The sequence below is a fragment of the Mesoplodon bidens genome, assembly GCF_964165515.1.
Source record: "Mesoplodon bidens genome assembly, contig: HAP1_SCAFFOLD_664, whole genome shotgun sequence".
Classification (NCBI taxonomy): domain Eukaryota; kingdom Metazoa; phylum Chordata; class Mammalia; order Artiodactyla; family Ziphiidae; genus Mesoplodon; species Mesoplodon bidens.
In genome coordinates this window covers 170,735-189,578 of record NW_027671248.1, presented here as the reverse complement: position 1 = coordinate 189,578, position 18,844 = coordinate 170,735, and the positions used below count along the sequence as shown (strand labels likewise).

At 37.9% G+C, this 18,844-nt stretch overlaps 1 long non-coding RNA gene across 1 annotated transcript in view; it reads right to left on the bottom strand.

The window, feature by feature from the left end:
• The window catches only part of LOC308611666, a 29,652-nt gene extending 14,706 nt beyond the window's left edge, over window positions 1–14,946 (bottom strand). The window contains exons 1-2 of the long non-coding RNA XR_014014998.1: window positions 14,400–14,946; window positions 1,059–1,142 (exon numbers count right to left, since the gene is read on the bottom strand). This is a non-coding gene — a long non-coding RNA (uncharacterized lncRNA). The remainder of the gene's footprint in view (window positions 1–1,058; window positions 1,143–14,399) is intronic.
• Window positions 14,947–18,844: the final 3,898 nt, after the last annotated feature.

Below are 18,844 nucleotides of genomic sequence, written 5' to 3'. Positions count from 1 at the left end.
TTGTGTGTGGAGAGGACAGCTTCTAGGCACTTCAGAGAAACCAGCAGGACAGAATTGAGAATATCCAGCACCTTACAGGGCTTCTCACAGAAATGCTTTAATGCAAAGAGGTGACTAGATTTCACAGGGAGACCAGGGAGAGGATGCAGAGATAATTAAATCACATTCAAGCATCTGTTTACCTGGGAGGTAAGTTCCTTCATATTGTGGTCAGATGCTGTTTAGGGGGACACTGGTGCAGGGGAGGTGTTGGGAGGATGAACTCTTTTCTGAGTGATTTTGCAAGTGTGAAAATTCATCCAACAGAGATGCTAGAAAATTTTGCTCCTAGTAGCGAGCGTCCAACATGATATTTTGGGACAAAAATATGTATTTGGAAGAATTTTTCACAGAAGAGCAGTGATGGGAGGAAAAGATACATATGGGCCTGGCTAGTAATATTCTTCCTTCACAATTTTCTTGTGGGTTCCTGAGGCCTGTTGTGACTGCTTGGAGACCTGGTCCCCAAGCAATGGCCCTCTTTGTCATACTCAGGGTAACCCAGGAAGTTGCTTGTCTGAAGCAGAAAAGGTTCTCCCTTCCACTCATGTCCTCTTGCTGATCAGATGAACACATGGCATCATCTACAGCTGAGAGGTGTTTGTTAACTAGCTTTGTTTCATAGGACACAACTCATATATACTCTACAGTAATGTTTATCCCTGTCTTTTATAATCTCAAGGTAAGAAGTAATCAGTGTTAAAATCATTCTACTGGAATAACAAAGCACATGATTTTTTTCCCCTAATAGTGATTGTATTTGTTTGCTAGGGCTGCCATAACAAAATACCACACTGGCTACTAGGTGGCTTAAACAACAAAAATATATTTTCTCATAGTTCTAGAGGCTAGAAGTCCAAGATCAAAGTATCAAGTTTAGTTTCCTTGAGGTCTCTCCTTTGATGGCTACCTTCTCGCTGTGTCCTCACATGGTTGCCCCTCAGTCTGTGTTCTAAAATTCCCCCCTTATAAAGATACAAGTCATATTGGATTAGAGTCCATCCATATGATCATTTTACCTTAATTTTCTCTTCCAAAGCAGTATTTCCAAGTAGAAGTTAAGCTTACTGTACAAGCAATCAGGTATTTAATAAGAGGCATTGCTATGGAGACAAAAAAACAATGGTTAATAATTGAGGCAAATTTCGGATCAGTTTTTGAGTTCTGAGGGTAGACAGTTGAGAAGATCTCTAAATGTCAGGGTTAAAGCATCTTTTGTAGTTTGAATGTCCATCAGATGTTCAGGTAAACTTTCTGAGTGGTCCATATAGCAACAGGAACGAAGAAGATTGTCTAAACATGAGCTGCTGTGGAGATTTCTCTGAAGTTTATATTAACGGTAACTACCTTCAGTTTGCAGGACTTCAGAAAAAAAGGCAGTTTTAGTTGCAATGATTCCAAGTCAAAAGGGTGGGAGAAAATTTGGAAACACTAGTTTGGAGAGTTGTAGTCAGGTAGTGGAGGAAACTAGAAAAATTCAGGATACAGTTCAGTTTTCAGGTAATTAACAAAACTTCAAGGAAAATTAATAGCACTAGAATCTAATATCCACAATACGTATTTTGGTTTCTATTGAAAGATAATTTTTCCCTCTAAAATCACCCTCATTTCTATCAAAGATAGCCAAATTAAGACAAATTTGTTTGCAAAATAAGTCTAGATTCAATAAACTTGGTCTTATTTATATAAGTATAGCAAGGATTGTGACTGACCATATAGGCTTGTTTTTTATTTTTATTTTTTGCTTTTATTAAGAGAATTTATTGCCTCTCTCTCCTCCCAATAGCTCAAACGTGAAGAAGCAACATCAGAGGAAGACAGACAGACAAATGGCTCTTTGAGTTTGTCCTTCTTGGCACTGGTGAAGGAAGAGGCAGCTTTCTCGAAGTTTTTATCTGCTTAATTGGATGTAGTGGAGAAAGGCAAGGAAAGTCAGAGGATAAGTGAACAGGCTCTGCACCTACCAAGGATGTGTTATCCTCCTAATCGTCCCAGTAGGAATATTCCATTCATGTTCTTTGATCTGATCCTTGCATTGGAAGACACTTCTTTTTTTAATCTCTTTTTTAAATTTAATTTTTATTTTATATTGAAGTATAGTTGATTTACAATGTTGAATTAGTTTCAGGTGTACAGCAAAATGATTCAGTTATACATATACATATATCCATTCTTTTTCAGATTCTTTTGCCATATAGGTTATTACAGAATATTGAGTAGAGTTCCCTTTGCTATACAGTAGGGTCTTGTGGATTATCTATTTTATATATAGTAGTGTGTATATGTGAATCCAAACTCCTAATTTATCCCTCCCCATACCTTTTCCCTTTAGTAACCATAAGTTTGTTTTTTAAGTCTGTGAGTCTGTTTCTCTTTTGTAATTAAGTTCAATTGTATCATTTGTTTAGATTCCACAGATAAGTGATATCATATGATATTTGTCTTTCTCTGAATTACTTCACTTAGTATGATAATCTCTACATCAATTCATGTTACTGCAAATGGCATGATTTCATTCATTTTTATGGCTGAGTAATATTCCATTGTATATATGTTCCACATCTTCTTTATCCATTCATCTGTCAGTGGACATTTAAATTGCTTTCATATCCTGGTTATTGTGAATAGTGCTGCACTGAACACTGGGGTGCATGTATCTTTTGGAAGTATAATTTTCTCCAGATACATGCCTAAGAGTAGGATTGCTGGATCATATGGTAGTTCTATTTTTAGTTTTTTAAGGAATCCCATAATATTCTCCATAGTGGTTGAATCAATTTACATTCCCACCAACAGTGTAGGAGGACTCCTTTTCTCCACACCCTCTCCAACATTTTTGTAGTCTACAGTTTGTAGACTTTTTGATGATGGTTACTCTGACTGGTGTGAGGTGATACCTCATTGTAGTTTTGATTTGCATTTCTCTAATAATTAGCGATGTTGAGCAGATTTTCATGTGCTTTTTGCCCATCAGTATGTCTTCTTTGGAGAAATGTCTGTTTAGATCTTCTGTCCATTTTTTGATTGGGTTGTTTGCTTTTTTGATATTGAGCTGCATAAGCTATTTGTATACTTTGGAGATTATTCCATTGTCAGTCCCATCATTTGCAAATATTTTCTCCCATTCTGTAGGTTGTCTTTTTGTTTTGTTTATGGTTTCCTTTGCTGGGCAAAAGCTTTTAAGTTTTATTAGGTCCCATTTGTTTATTTTAGTTTTTGTTTTCTTTCCTCTAGGAGGTGGATCCAAAAAGATATTGCTGCTGTGAAAGAGTGTTCTGCTTGGATTTTCCTCTAAGAGTTTTATAATATCCCATCTTACATTTAGGTCTTTAATGCATTTTGAGTTTATTTTTGTCTGTGGTGTTAGAAAATTGTTCTAATTTCATTTTTTTTACATGTAGCTGTCCAGTTTTCCCAGCACCACTTATTGAAGAGACTGTCTTTTCTACATTGTATATTCTTGCCTCCTTTGTCATAGATTAATTGACCATAGTTGTGTGGGTTTATTTCTGGGCTCTCTATTCTGTTCCATTGATCTATATTTCTGTTTTTGTGCAAGTACCATACTGATTACTGTAGCTTTGTAATATAGTCTGAAGACAGTGAGCCTGATTCCTCCAGCTCCATTTTGCTTTCATAGTATGCTTTGGCTATTTGGGGGTTTGTGTTTCTATACAAATTTTAAATTTTTCTGTTCTAGTTCTGTGAAAAATGCCATTGGTGGGGGCTTCCCTGGCGGTCCGGTGTTTGGGACTTCACCTTCCAATGAGGAGGATGCGGCTTCGATCCCTGGTCAGGGAGTTGGGATCCCACATGCCATGCAACCAAAAAAAAAAACAAAAAAAAACAAAAAACAAAAACCAAAAATCAAAGCATAAAACAGAAGCAATATTGTAACAAATTCAATAAAGACTTTAAAAATGGTCCACATGAAAAAAGTCTAAAAAAAAAATTCCACTGGTAATTTAACAGGGATTGCATTGAATCTGTAGATTGCCTTAAGTAGTATAGTCATTTTGACAGTATTGATTCTTCCAATCCAAGCACATGGTATATCTCTCCATCTGTTTGTGTCACTTTCGATTTCTTTCATCAGCATCTTAGAGTTTTCAGAGTACAGGTCTTTTGTCTCCTTAGGTAGATTTATTCATAGGTATTTTTTTCTTTTTGATGTGATGGTAAATGGGATTCCTTCCATAATTTCTCTTTCTGATCTTTTGTTTTTAGTGTATAGGAATGAAAGAGATTTCTGTGTATTAATTTTGTATTCTGTGACTTTACTGAATTCATTGATGTGGTGTATCACACTGATTGATATGTGGATATTGAAAAATCCTTGCATCCTTGGGATGAATCCCACTTGATCATGGTGTCTGATCCTTTTAATGTGTTGTTGGATTCACTTTGCTAGTATTTTGTAAATGATTTTTGAGTCTATGTTCATCAGTGATATTGACTTCTTTTTCTTTTTTTGCAGTACCTTTGTTTGGTTTTGGTATCAGGGTGATTATGGCCTCATAGGATGAGTTTGGGAATATTTCTTCTTCTGAAATTTTATGGAATAGTTTCAGAAGAACAGGTGTTTAGTGTTCTCTAAATGTTTGAGAGAATTCACCTGGGAAGCCATCTGATCTTGGACTTCTGTTTGTTGGGAGTTTCTTTTTTTTAAATAAATTTTTAAAAATAAATTTATTTATTTATTTTATTTTTGGCTGCATTGGGTGTTTGTTGCTGTATGTAGGCTTTCTTTTTTTAGTTGTGGCAAGCGGGGGCTACTCTTCATTGCGGTGCATGGGCTTCTCATTGCGGTGGCTTCTCTTGTTGCAGAGCATGGGATCTAGGCACGTGAGCTTCAGTAGTTGTGGCATGCAGGCTCAGCAGCTGTGGTTCGTGGGCTCTAGAGAGCAGGCTTAGTAGTTGTGACCCATGGGCTTAGTTGCTCTGTGACATGTGGGATCTTCCTGGACCAGGGTTCAAACCCATGTCCCCTGCCTTGGCAGGTGGTTTCTTAACAACTGCGCCACCAGGGATGCCCTGTTGGAGTTTCTTAATCACAGTTTCAATTTCAGTACTTGTGATTTGTCTGTTCATATTTTCTATTTCTTCCTGCTTCAGTCTTCGAAGCTTGTACCTTTCTAAGAATTTGTCCATTTCTTCTAGGTTGTGCATTTTACAGGCATATAGTTTCTTGTAGTAGTCTCTTATGAGCTTTTGTATTTCTGTGGTGTCCATTGTAACTTCTTTTTTATTTCTAATTTTATTGATTTGAGCTCTCCCCATTTTTTTCTTGATGATGCTGGCTAATGGTTTATCAATTTTATCTTTTCAAAGAACCAGCTACTAGTTTCATTGATCTTTCCTACTGTTTTCTTTGTCTCTCATTTATTTCTGCTCTGATCTATATGATTTCTTTCCTTCTACTAAATTTGGGTTTTGTTTGTTCTCCTTTCTCTAGTTGCTTTACTTATAAGGTTAGGTTGTTTATTTGAGATTTTTCTTGTTTCCTGAGGTAAGATTTTATCACTATAAACTTCCCTTTTAGAAATGCTTCTGCTGCATCCCATAGGTTTTGGATCTTCGTGTTTTTGTTTTCATTTGTAGGTATATTTTTAATTTTTGCTTTGATTTCTTCAGTGATACATTGGTTGCTTATAGCATATTGTTTAGCCTCCATGTATTTGTGTTTTTTACAGTTTTTTTCTTGTAGTTGATTTCTAATCTCATAGCATTGTGTTTGGAATAGGTGCTTCATATGATTTCAATTTTCTTAAATTTACCAAGGCTCACTTTGTGGCCCAGTGTGTGATCTATCCTGGAGAATGTTTCGTGTGCACTTGAGAAGAATGTGTATTCTGCTGCTTTCAGATGGAATGCTCTATAAATATCAATTAAGTCCTTCTGGTCTAATGTGTCATTCAAGGCCTGTGTTTTCATATTGATTTTCTGTCTGGATGATCCGTCCATTGATGAAAGTGGGGTGTTAACATCCCCCAATACTATTGTGTTACTGTCAATTTCTCCTTTTATGGCTATTAGCATTAGCCTTATATATTGAGGCGTTCCTGTGTTGGGTGAATATATATTTACAATTGTTGTATCTTCTTCTTGGATTGATTCCTTGATCATTATGCAGTGTCCTTCTTGGTCCTTGTTACAGTCTTTATTTTAGAGTCTATTTTGTCTGATATGACTATTGCTACTCTGGCTTTCCTTTGATTTCCATTTGTATGGAATACCTTTCTTTTACCCTCCCACTTTCAGTCTGTGTGGGTGTCTAGATCTAAAGTGAGTTTCTAGTAGGCAGCATATATATGGTTCTTGCTTTTGTATCTATTCAGCCAGTCTATGTCTTTTGGTTGGAGCATTTAGTCTATTTACTTTTAATGTAATTATCAATATGTATGTTCTTATTGTCATTTTGTTCATTGTTTTGGGTTTGTTTTTGTAGCTCTTTTTTCTTCCCTTCCTCTTTTGTTCTCTTCCCTTGTGGTTTGATGACCATCTTTAGTGTTGCATTTGGGTTGCTTTTTCTTTGTGTATCTATTGTAGATATCTGGTTTGCATTTCCCATGAGGTTTTGATATAGCAGAGTATATATAAAGTTGTTTTAAGTTGCTGGTCTCTTAATTTCAAATGCATTTCCAATATCCTGCATTTGTACTCTCCTCTTCTCATGATTGCTTGTTTTGATATCATATTTGTGAGTAGATGATTTCCTACCTTTACTGTATGTTTGCCTTTAATGGTGAGCTTTCCCATTCATAATTTTCTTTTTTTCTAGTTGTGGCATTTTCTTTTTCATCTAGAGAAGTTCCTTTAGCATTTGTTGTAAAGCTGGTTTGATGGTGCTGAATTCTCTTAGCTTTTGTTTGTCTATAAAGCTTTTGATTTCTCTGTCAGGTCTGAATAAGAGCCTTGCTGGGTAGAGTATTTTTGGTCGTAGGTTTTTGCCTTTCATCACTGTAAATATAGTGGGCCACTCCCTTCTGGCCTGCAGAGTTTCTGCTGAAAAAATCAGCTGATAACCTTACTGGGGTTTCCTTGTATGTTATTTGTTGTTTCTCTCTTGTTGCTTTTAATGTTTTCTTTGTCTTTAATTTTTGTCAATTTGATTCATGTGTGTTGGCATGTTCCTCTTTGGGTTTGTCCTGTATTTGACTCTCGGTGCTTCCTGGACTTGAGTGACTGTTCCTTTTCCATGTTAGGGAAGTTTATGGCTATTATCTCTTCAAATATTTTTTCAGCCCCTCTGTCTCTCTCTTCTCCTTCTGGGACCCCTATAATGTGAATGTTGGCACATTTAATGTTGTCCCAGAGGTCTCTTAGACTGTCCTCATTTGTTTTCATTTTTTTTCTTTATTCAGTTCCAAAGCAGTGATTTTCACCAATCTGTCTACCAGCTCACTTATTTATTCTTCTGCCTCATTTATTCTGCTGTTGATTACTTGTAGGCTATTTTTCATTTCAGTTATTGTTTATCTCTGTTTTTTAAAACTTCTAGCTCTTTGTTAAAAATTTCATCTATGTTCTTGGTCTGTGCCTCCATTCTTTTTCCAGTTACTTGTATCATCTTTACTATCATTACTCTGAATTCTTTTTCTGGAAGATTGCCTATCTCCACTCCACTTAGTTGTTCTTCTGGAGTTTGATGATGTTCCTTCATCTGGAACACATTTCTCTGCCTTCCGTGTTTGTAGCCTCCTTTCCTCAGGCTGCAGGATCATGGCTCCTCTCACTTCTGGTGCCTGCCCCCTGATGGGTGAGGTTGGTTCAGGAGCTTGTGAAGTCTTCCTGGTGGTAGGGACTGGTGCCTGCCCACTGGTGGGTGGAGCTGGGTCTTCTCCCTCTTGTGGGCAGGGCTGTGTCAAGTGGTGTTTAGAGGCGGCTGTGGGATCAGAATAACTTTAGGCAGCCTGTCTGCTCATGGGAGGGTCTGTGTTCCCACCCTGTTGGTTGTTTGCCCTGAGGCATCCCAGAACTGGAGACTGCAGGCTATTGGGTGGGGCCGGGTCTCAGTGCCCAAATGGTGACCTCCAGGAGAGCTCACAACAAAAAATATTCCCTGGGTCCTCTGCCACCAGTGTCCTTGCCCCCACAGTGAGCCACAGCCAACTTCTTCCTCCCCAGGAGACCCTCCAAGACCCTCAGGTAGGTCTGACCCAGGCTTTTACAGAGTTACTGCTTTGCCCTGGGTCCCAGTACACATGAAACCTTGTGTGCACCCTCCGAAAGTGGAGTCTCTGTTTCCCCCAATCCTGTGGAGCTCCTGCCCTCAAGTCCCACTGGCCTTCAAGATCAAATGCTCTGGGATCTCCTCCTCTCATTGCCATGTCCCCAGGCTGAGGAGCCTCACGTGGGTCTCAGAACTCTCACTCCTGTGGGAGAACCTCTGTGATATGATGATTATTTTCCACTTTCTGGGTCGCCCACCCAGTAGGTATGAGATTTGATTATATCACGAAAGCACCCCTCCTACCATCTAGTTGTAGCTTCTTCTTTGTCTTTGGATGTAGAATGTCTTTTTTGTATGTTCAAGTCTTTTTTGTTGATGGTTGTTCAGCAGTTAGTTGTGATTTGGGTGGTTTCATGAGAGGAGGTGAGCTCACGTCCTTCTACTCTGCCATCTTTGTCTCTACCCTCTCTCCTGAATGTCACTGTGAGGAGTTCTGGCTTCTTAAAGTCCAATTTTGATTGAAATTCATGAAGGACTTCAGGCTTGACCTCTGGTCAACCACTGTCTATGCAGAATATCTCCAGGGTTAGAGGGAAATCTCCCATATAGGCTCTTTTAAATCTGCTTTGCTGGAACTTTTTATAAGGAATCTCCAGATTAAACTTTTAATAGTCCCTTGAGGCTAAGAAGCCAAGCCAATCATTTGACATCCATAGATTTGGGGGAATTTTTCTCCTCAATGTCCCCCAAATATTCTGAGGTTCTTGCATTTGCCAGGAAGTGACCTTCCTTACTCAGCTAGTAAGGTTGCTGGGAACTCTGTAAGCAAGGTACCACACTATTTTCCCAAGGGGCTTTATTGGCTCCATGAAGTCAACCTTAGTTTCTTAAAGCTGTTTGGTCAAATCTAAGTTTATGTATATCTCTCTCAAATATGACATTCTAGGCAAAACTTTAGTAATATAATCAATGTTTGCAATTATGTGCTATTATAAGGAGAACAGATTCTTATTGAAATTATGCAAATAACTATATTGCCAAGAAAATAAGAATGTTCACTGAAAGCCTCTGAATTCTGGAGGAATCGGGTAGGGAGAAAAAGACAAATGATTCAATTTTGCTTACAAGGGTATAATTTACCAAATTGCTCTAAGCTTCCGAGAGAAAAACAGGGCTTCCCTTGTGGCGCACTGGTGGAGAGTCCACCTGCTGATGAAGGGGACACGGGTTCGTGCCCCGGTCCGGGAAGATCCCACATGCCGCGGAGTGGCTAGGCCTGTGAGCCATGGCTGCTGAGCCTGCGTGTCCGGAGCCTGTGCTCCGCAACAGGAGAGGCCACAACAGTGAGAGGCCCACATACCGCAAAAAAAAAAAAAAAAAAAAGAGAAAAACAAATTTTCCTAAATTTGGAGAAACAAAACTTAAAAAAAAGAACCAGCAATGTTTCAAATTTAAAAATCATAGGGCTTCCCTGGTGGTGCAGTGGTTGAGAGTCTGCCTGCTGGTGCAGGGGACACGGGTTCGTGCCCTGGTCCGGGAAGATCCCACATGCCGCTGAGTGGCTGGGCCCGTGAGCCATGGCCGCTGAGCCTGCTCGTCCAGAGCCTATGCTCCGCAACAGGAGAGGCCACAACAGTGAGAGGCCCGTGTACTACGAAAAAGAAATCATAAAATGGGGCTTTCCTGGTGGCACAGTGGTTAAGAATCTGCCTGCCAGTGCAGGGGACATGGGTTCGAGCCATGGTCCAGGAAGATCCCACAAGCCCCAGAGCAACTAAGCCCACACGCCACAACTACTGAGCCTGTGTTCTAGAGCCCATGAGCCACAACTACTGAAGTCCACGAGCCACAACTACTGAAGCCCATGCACGTAGAGCCCACGCTCCACAACATGAGAAGGCCACGCACCACAACGAAGAGTAGCTGCCGTTCGCCACAACTAGAGAAAGCCCACACACAGCAACAAAGACCCAACGCAACCAAAGATAAATAAAATAAATAAATTTATTTTTAAAATCATAAAACATTATAACCATCTTCTTCAGTTTACTTAGTCCCATGTAATTAATTCTTGTTTTGTTTGATCTTTTGTTAGAAGTTTTATGAAACCATCAATTTCTCCGTTAGGGTTTTGTAAATTCTTACTCAGTTCAGTGTAATGATTTGAAATTCATCAGAAACTTGTGCTCTAGAATACTTGTTAGATCCTTTTCCAAGAATTTCTCTGAACATGAAACACATTTTCAGGAAGCTTTTGTAAAAGCATCTGAGTGAAACCATCGTCTAAGTAATAAAAGACAAATATCCATTACTAAAAATTTGATTCATTCTAATGGAATTGACAAGAAAATTTATCTGTGACACAAAACATTTAAGATAATAACTAGAATTATGACTGATAACATTATACTAGGACATATCCAATTTTAGGAATTTCATATACTTTCTAGAACATTTATATTAATAACATTCACCCTTATGATATAACCTAGAGTTTATGATCATTTATTTAGCAATGCTTCCCATGTAAGTAACATACCAAATAAGCCTAATGAGTTTCATAGCTCTCTTTTCTAATAAGATAAAACAAATCTTTTTTTTTTTTTTTTTTTTTTTTTTTTTTGCTGTACACGGGCCTCTCACTGCTGTGGCCTCTCCCGTTGCGGAGCACAGGCTCCGGACACACAGGCTCCGCGGCCATGGCTCGCGGGCCCAGCCGCTACGCGGCATGTGGGATCCTCCGGGACAGGGGCACGAACCCGTGTCCCCTGCATCGGCAGGCGGACTCTCAACCACTGCGCCACCAGGGAAGCCCAAAACAAATCTTTTAAGGTGTTCCAGGGGGCCTCTGGAAAACCTGAACGTTATTTCCAGGTCAATAAGATTTCATTTAGAATTTGGTTTGGGGGAAAATCTACTTTTTCAAAAATAAAAATGTTTTAAAACACTTTGTCAAATACGATCATATGTCACTGTGAATTAATATTTAGTTATCAATTTAATCAAAGTGACAAAGATTCACATGTAAATACAGATAGTTAAATAGTTGTACAAAGACTTAGCTCTTTTAATATTGAAAGCACTCAGTTTTTCTTCAAAATTATCAAAGACTCATAAAGACAAAATGAACAATATTTGTTTTGCTAGACAGATTACATTAAATGTAAAAAAAAAGTCTTTGTTTACAATTTCTCATTAAGAGCAGACTAATAATTAAGAAAATTTTGCAAAAAGAGAGAAAAAACAAATTTTAATTTTCTACCAGCTTACATTGGATATTAAAACTCAATCAATCACTTTATTAAATTCATTCCAATCTTAGACCTGACTACACATAAAATTCCTTTCTAAAGATTCCTTTTTAACAAACCTCTTACAACTTTCTATGTCCATTTTGGTTTGTCCCTTGTTCTCTTTCCCATTTAGAAGTAACCGGCTTTAGGACAAAAATCACTTAACAAAGTTTTTACATTAACAAAAACATCTCCATACCTTACACTTTTTCTTACCCCAAAACACATTCTAATTTCCTTATAATTCCTAGCAGCTTGAACCACATATATTATTTACAATTCTTAATCCTTTGAAGCTTTAATTTTTTTGTAAAGATAAAGTTAAAATTATTAACTGTGTAAGTATTTTGTGGCTTGGCAAACTTATAAATACATTTCATAATTTCTAGAAACATATTCTACTTCATAGTACAAGCTTTTAATGAAGCACAAGACATGTTTACTAATAGAACCAAACATATTTAGTGTGTAATAAGAGGTCAAAAGTAGGTAAACTTAGACTCGTTCAGCAATTAATATTTCAGTATTTTGTCTTAGTTGGAAATGATCTAGACATTCAATTCATTTAATTTAACTTAGCAAAACTCTAAGGGTACAATTTATCAAAGACATTTAGAAAACTATTTAAGTTGACATAGCAAAAACAATTATTGCTAAAAAAAGTTTACCTAAAAGAATTCTTATCTTATGTCTATTTAATTAATTTGTTCTTAACAATCACTCAGATTACTCATGACAATTTCATAAGATGTTAAAATAGTGTTAGCCATCATCTTAAATTATTATTATTATTACTTTTTTCTGAGAAATTTTGTAAAAGAGATAACATGAGCTTATTTGACTTTTAGTAAAACTACATAGAATAAAGCTATTATACTTAATGCTGATAACTCTTAAGATATGTCTATATTAATTAAACCTAAACCTGAACTAGATTTTACTTACCAAAAATTATCCTAGATCATGTGAATTTGAAAAATATTTGTATTTGTTTTTGTTATATTTTTGAGAATTTTTATATTGCTTGTTGGAATAAATTAAGTTTACTCACTCAGATAGCTACAGTCTTTTATTATTTATGGAGAAGACTTTTAAGTCTTCTTGCCCTTTAAGTGTACTTGCCCTTGATAAACAATTTTAAGGAGACTGTCATTTAGAGTTTGAGCAAGAGAGGGTTTTTGTTTAAAAAAAAAACCTCTTTCTTTTTTTCTTTAAATTTTAGTTTCAGGTTCTAACAATTGAGCTAATCTGGGCTCAGTCTCAAGCAATGTGGCTGTGTTTACATTTCAAAGACATGGTAAGATTTATAACTTTAAGCGACAGAGGAAAAAAATGTAAATTTTCTTCTATGAGTTTTGGAGTGTATTTTTCTATTATCATAAGTCTCAGGGTAATTATTATTTAAAATACTTTTTCTTCTTAAGTACAGGACAATTTTGTTCCAATTATCCTCAACTTTTATAATATCTACAAGAATTTGAGAGGAAGAGGTTTCAGGGTTGGTGAAGATAAATGGGCCTTGACTCGTTCCTAAGTTGCATTTCTGGTTTTGTAGAGATTTGGAAGACAAAGATAATTGTTTCTATTAGCTCTTGAATATTGGCTTCCAACTGATCTTTTCCTAATTATTTGTAGGAGGGCCTAAGGAATTGCTGAGGAGATGGGGCAATTTTTAAAATTTTTCTTAAAAAGAGGAATTCATGTTGGATCTTTAAGTCTAATTTCTGTTATTTCATCTTAATAACGATTCCCTAAGGCTAGCTGTTATACATTATTTTTCCTTTCAATTTGATCCTTCCATAAATATCAATATGACAGCTGTTTATGATGAGAGCTCTCAAAAAGGCAATCATTTAAATACAGCAAATTTAAAGGATCCATCATCTGGCCATTGAGGAGTAAGACCTTACATTAATTTCAAATAGTGACTCAAATCAGTAAGCCTTTTTATGGAACGACCCAGAGGTAACTTTTCAGGCTTAGAATAAATCCTTACCATGGATAAAATAAGCAGACTTTCAGATGGAGAGGGCACAGATGATATAGCCCCTATAATGTGAAAATTCATTTCCAAGGATAATCTAAGAAAGCAAAGGCCTTCATTGCACAGGCAGTAAGGGTGGTATAATGCAAACTGTGTCCCTGGTCTCTCCTGGGAATTTGAGGCACCTCTGATCCCAAACCTACTAATCTGTGACATCAGGCATATGCTACTGGAATGGGACTTTTCCAACACTAACAAGGCAATGAAGGTTGAAACAACAAAGGCCCCTTATGGACTGGGTCCCCTTAGGACAAACTCCTCTGACAGCTGGCACAACAAGACTAGAGTGTGCTGTTTATGACTTTGTGTCTCAGAACCCCAGTCAATTCAATGGGTTACCAGATGCACCCCAGTAAATACACCATCCAGATGGTGGAGACCAGAGATAATATTCTCACTGGACAAAAAGCCAAACTCTCAGGACATAGAAAAATACAGAAGGAAAAATCTCATCCAGTTTTTATACAGAGGACTGACAGCAAAGTTTGTCTTAATAGGCACTGGACTGGAGAGAACTGTTAACTCACCAGTCTGTGAGGCTGTCTCAAACAGCAGGCTTATAGGGCCTATGCCTGTCTTCTGCCCTATGGTTCTTTCTTCTTATGAAACATGACTCAGGAGACAGAGACAAAGAAAAACAGTGACTGTCTCTGGGAGGAAAGGATTAAGAAAAACTGAGATGAGATTACTCATTTCCAAATACCAGATTTTCTATGTCACAAGGATCTTGCTCCATAAGTATTTTCTTCTGCTAATCTAAATTTAGAGATAGAGAAAAGGAGACTCTTAAGCACTTTCCCTCCCACCAGACCTTAAAGGCCTGGGAAGTTGAGGAGATAAGAAATTTTACCTTCTGCTGGCCTTTGTCATGTGTCCTAGGATCTCTCAGCTGCAGCAGTCTTGTGGTGGGAAGCAGGGTTTAGCCAGCCTTCTGGTTGTCTTGTCAGCTGTTGAGGAGGAAGAAATGTCCCTGCCAACCTTCTTGAGTTAAAGAAGTAACAAGGTTTATACAGTCTTCTTGACCCTGCATTCCCTATCTCTGGTGCTAATGATGTCTTTCTACCTCCTGGTACAGGGAGGGCACCATTCACATGAGATATTAATTTCCTGCTTTCATGGAGACAGATAGGAAGGTCAGTGTGTCTCTCTTGCATCAGTCATTTCTTCAGTAACTTTAATTCAAAGTAATATTCCACTGAGGCATACTTTGGAGCATCCTGCCCTGGGCACCAACAAAGTCAAATGGTTTAGAGAGAAAGCAAGTCCCTATGTCAGCAGTGACCTGTGCTCATGGTGATTGTTATTCCATCTCCACAATACCATTGGGCTGGGTGCTCAAGAAACAGAGCTGTGAAAACATAGCTCCTGTCTCTTATAATTTATAGTACCAACTTCCTTTGTGTTAGACAATAATGCTGGTATATTTTCAGGATATACAAATAATAGAAAGAGACATCTATGGTACTTGAATTGTAGTGAGACATTAAAAATTTCCCCCAAAAAAATCTTTTTCTTTATACTTATAAGAAAAAAAAATGTAGATTCATTTTGGATAAGATAAAGAAAATTTATGAAGTGATAAATCTAACCTGAGAAAGTAGAAAAGAACACAGTACACAGGCTCTGAGCATTCTACTCACAGAAAATATTGTCCTGTTCTTTTGCAATATGGACTTGTTCCCCTGTCCCTATGTCTGTCTCTTCCCCTCTCTGTTTCTGCCCCTCTTCTCTCTCTCCCTCACACATACACACATTCACTCCCCTACAAAAAAACCCATTGACTAAATGCTAATTGGCAGGCACTGTGCTCAAACTGAGGCTACAGTGGTGAGTTAAAAAAAGAGATAATTTTTCCATCCTCATCAAACTTATATTCCAAGATGGAGAAAGTGAATACTAACCAAAGAGTCACACAACCATAATATTGCAACCACAACTAACAACCATAACCACTGAGTTAAGCTAAGCAAGCCACTATTGTCAGCTTTCTCTCAACCCTCAGTAGAGTGTGTTCCACTTAAAGGCCTTGAGTAAGTCAATATTCTGTTGAGAAAATCCAGGAAATTTCTCAGTCTTCCACATCTGAAATTATACAGTTTGGAATGTCAGGAACAAGAGTGAGGGGAAAGGTCATTCAGAACTGCAACTAACCAGTTTCTCTCTTTCTGACTGCTGCAATAACCTCCTAGTCTATCCTGTGTTTACTCCCATTCCTCTGGCCTGTTCACAGAGCTGCCAAAGTGGTCCCTTAAAATTTAAGCCTGATTGTGCCACTCTATACTCAAAATCATCCAGTGAATTCAATTTAATTACAATAAATCCAAAGTTCGCACCAAGGCCTCAAAGTCCTTTTTGATCTGTTCTCCCCTTCTCCCATGTCTCTCTTGGCCTCATTCCTACCACTCTCCCCCTTGTTTTCTGTAATCCAGCCAAACTTGCTTCTTCTCCAGCTTTTACTAAAACACTACTTAGTAGACAAACAATTCAATTTAAATTGGGCAAAAAATTTAATAAGACACTTAACCAAAGAAGATACATGAATGGTAAATAAGCAACTTTTTTAAATGTTCAGCATTATTAGTCATCAAAGAAAAATTAAAACCACAATGCAAATAACTTCACATCTACTAGAATGACTAAAATTAAAAAGATTGATAGCATCAAATGTTAGTAAGGATGGAGAACAACCAGAAGTCCCATACGTTCCTGAAGAAAACGTGAAATAATGTACTATTTTCGAAAACAGTTTAGCATTAATACAACCCCCTAATTTCACCCCCTAGGAATTTAAATGAGAAAAATATGTCCACACAAAATTTGTACATGAACGTTCATAGAAACAACTTTATTCATGATTGTGAAACTGAGTAGAATCCTGTGGGGCCTTCCCAGTGTTCCCTGCTTCTTGTTTGTAGAAAAAAGCTTTAGTCTCCTAGGCCTCCCTTGATTTCCAAAGAGCAGTTAATGATTATAGAACTGACAAAACTCAGAAACAAAGGAAAAGCAGTCAAGCAAGAAAAGTAACAATAGATTGAAAAACAGTGTTATTTATATCCCTTTCTCCTCAAGGGATATAGATAACAGTCTGACACATATCCTTGATGTGGTGCTCCAAGGACAATGGTGCTTCAAGGACAAAGGACAACCCTCTCTGAAAAAGTGTCAGCGTTACACCCCTTATCAGACCCTTAATTGCCCTCCCCACCATGTTGTGATGGTTATGAAATTCCTGAGCCCAGCTGGGCCATGAGACCTGTCCCAAATAAGAAAAGGCATCTTCCCTGTCCCACTGCCACCCTACAGAAGGAAAGTATATGTGCCTCCACCAATTAGTAAACGAAATTTTCCCCTTGGACCATTCCTTTGTTTTCTGGCTATAAAAACTGATCAATAGCACATGTTTGGGGTCGACTCCCCCAGACTACTAGGAAGTCAGCCTGCTGTTCTGGCAGAGACCCTTTCCTCTAATAAATTCTATCTTCTTTACATTCTGCCTTGTGTCTGGAAATTCTTTTCCAACCCACGTTTGGACCACGACACTTGAGCGTTTTTTGTAGACACTAAGGCTCTCCACCTGATGGAGGATTTGACTACATGCTGATCATGTAGGTCCCAGACTGGTTGGAACAAGAAGGCTGATGGTTAAGGTTCCCAAAACATCACCCTGTCACCTCTCCACCAACTAATCAAAAGAATGTCCATGAACTGATAATTCACCCTGAGACCCTCACTCCTAATGTTGCCTTTAGAAACACTTGCCCAAAAGTCTTCAGGGAGTTTGGGTCTTTTGAGCATTAGCTGCTTGTTATCCTTGCTTGGCATCCTGCAAATAAAACCCTTCACCACAACTGGCATCAGTAGATTGGCTTTGCTCTGTATTGGGTGAGTGAATCTGTGTTTGGTTTGGCAATAATTTTGGCAACCATGAAGGGGCCACCATCCCTAGTGGGCATCTCAACCATAGCACACTGGCCCCTGACCAGTGGCAGCTCATGGATACTACTCAGCAGCTGCTTGAGCACCTTTGTCTCAGAGATGGCCCTGAACACTTGCCACTGACCAGGCATCATTGGCCCATGGCACTTTTCATTTCTGTGGTAAAGGGAAAAAGACACATGCTTTGCTGGTTGAGATTTCTCTAGTAAGTAGTGGAACTTGTGTGTGATAATACCAGGGTATTCATTCTCTTAGCCATTTGGGTCTGTCAGTGGCTAAACATTTTTGGGATTTTCCCTTTTGGGCTGAGGAGTTTGCAACACTGAGAGACTACATTTGTTTGTTTGTTTGAGATTTTAAGATTACCAGCCATAAGCAACTGAGAATGGGTAATCAGAGCTCTGTTTCATCTTATATTCCCTACAGTGTATTTTGCAGAATTGGGAAATTCTTAGCTCTTCGTTTCATGGGCTCATACCCATGAAAAGGAGAAGGTGATATTTTTCTAAAATCATGTGGTCACAGTATTCTTTAGGCTCTGGAGAATAATGACCCAGATGGGGCACTTTTTGACATTCTAAAACTTGTTTTTGCATATGAAAAAGCTGGCTTGTTAAAAGTATCTCTTCACTATTCTGACCAGAAGGAAACGAATCTTACTAGGAGGAACTTACATTTTTCTCCCTGTGCCTTTGAAATGTAAATGTTCTACCCTGGGCTCTAATGTACTCTCACTCACTCTTGTCTATACCATCGCCAATTCCTGAGACTGAGGGGGGAAGAAAGGGGAGAAGAGTCCTTTTTAAACTCAGGCAGGAAAACTGTGAGATCTCTGTTTGTCTGGATGTATGTATGTCCATGTGTACATTACAAATATGTCTCTTTTCCTTTGGATGGTATTATCAAAGTTAGTTTGTAAATGAGCTCTATTTAATTGACTTAAAGGAAATTAAGCACTTATAGAAATTCTCAGAAATATAAAAGAAACTAACTTGAATGAATTTCAGATTCATGTGATCTGAAAAATATTCAATATTAAATGTGGGATAATGGCTGACTTGGTCTAATGTCTCATAAAGTTTTCTTGGGTAATCTAAACATAATTTTTGAGAACAAGTGAATAAAACAGAGGTAAATGAGACAAGAGTTTTTAGGTGAACTCTGGGAATAATTATGTTTTAGGAATGTCTACTTAAAAATAGCTTTTCTGGAAGTTTTAGTAACTTGAAATTTTAGAGTTTAACTAAATTAAGCTAAATGACGAGAATTCATTGAATATCGAGGTCATTTCCAAATAAAATAATATACTGAAATATTAATTACTAAACATTGGCTTCCTTTTACAGAGGAAGTAAAGAT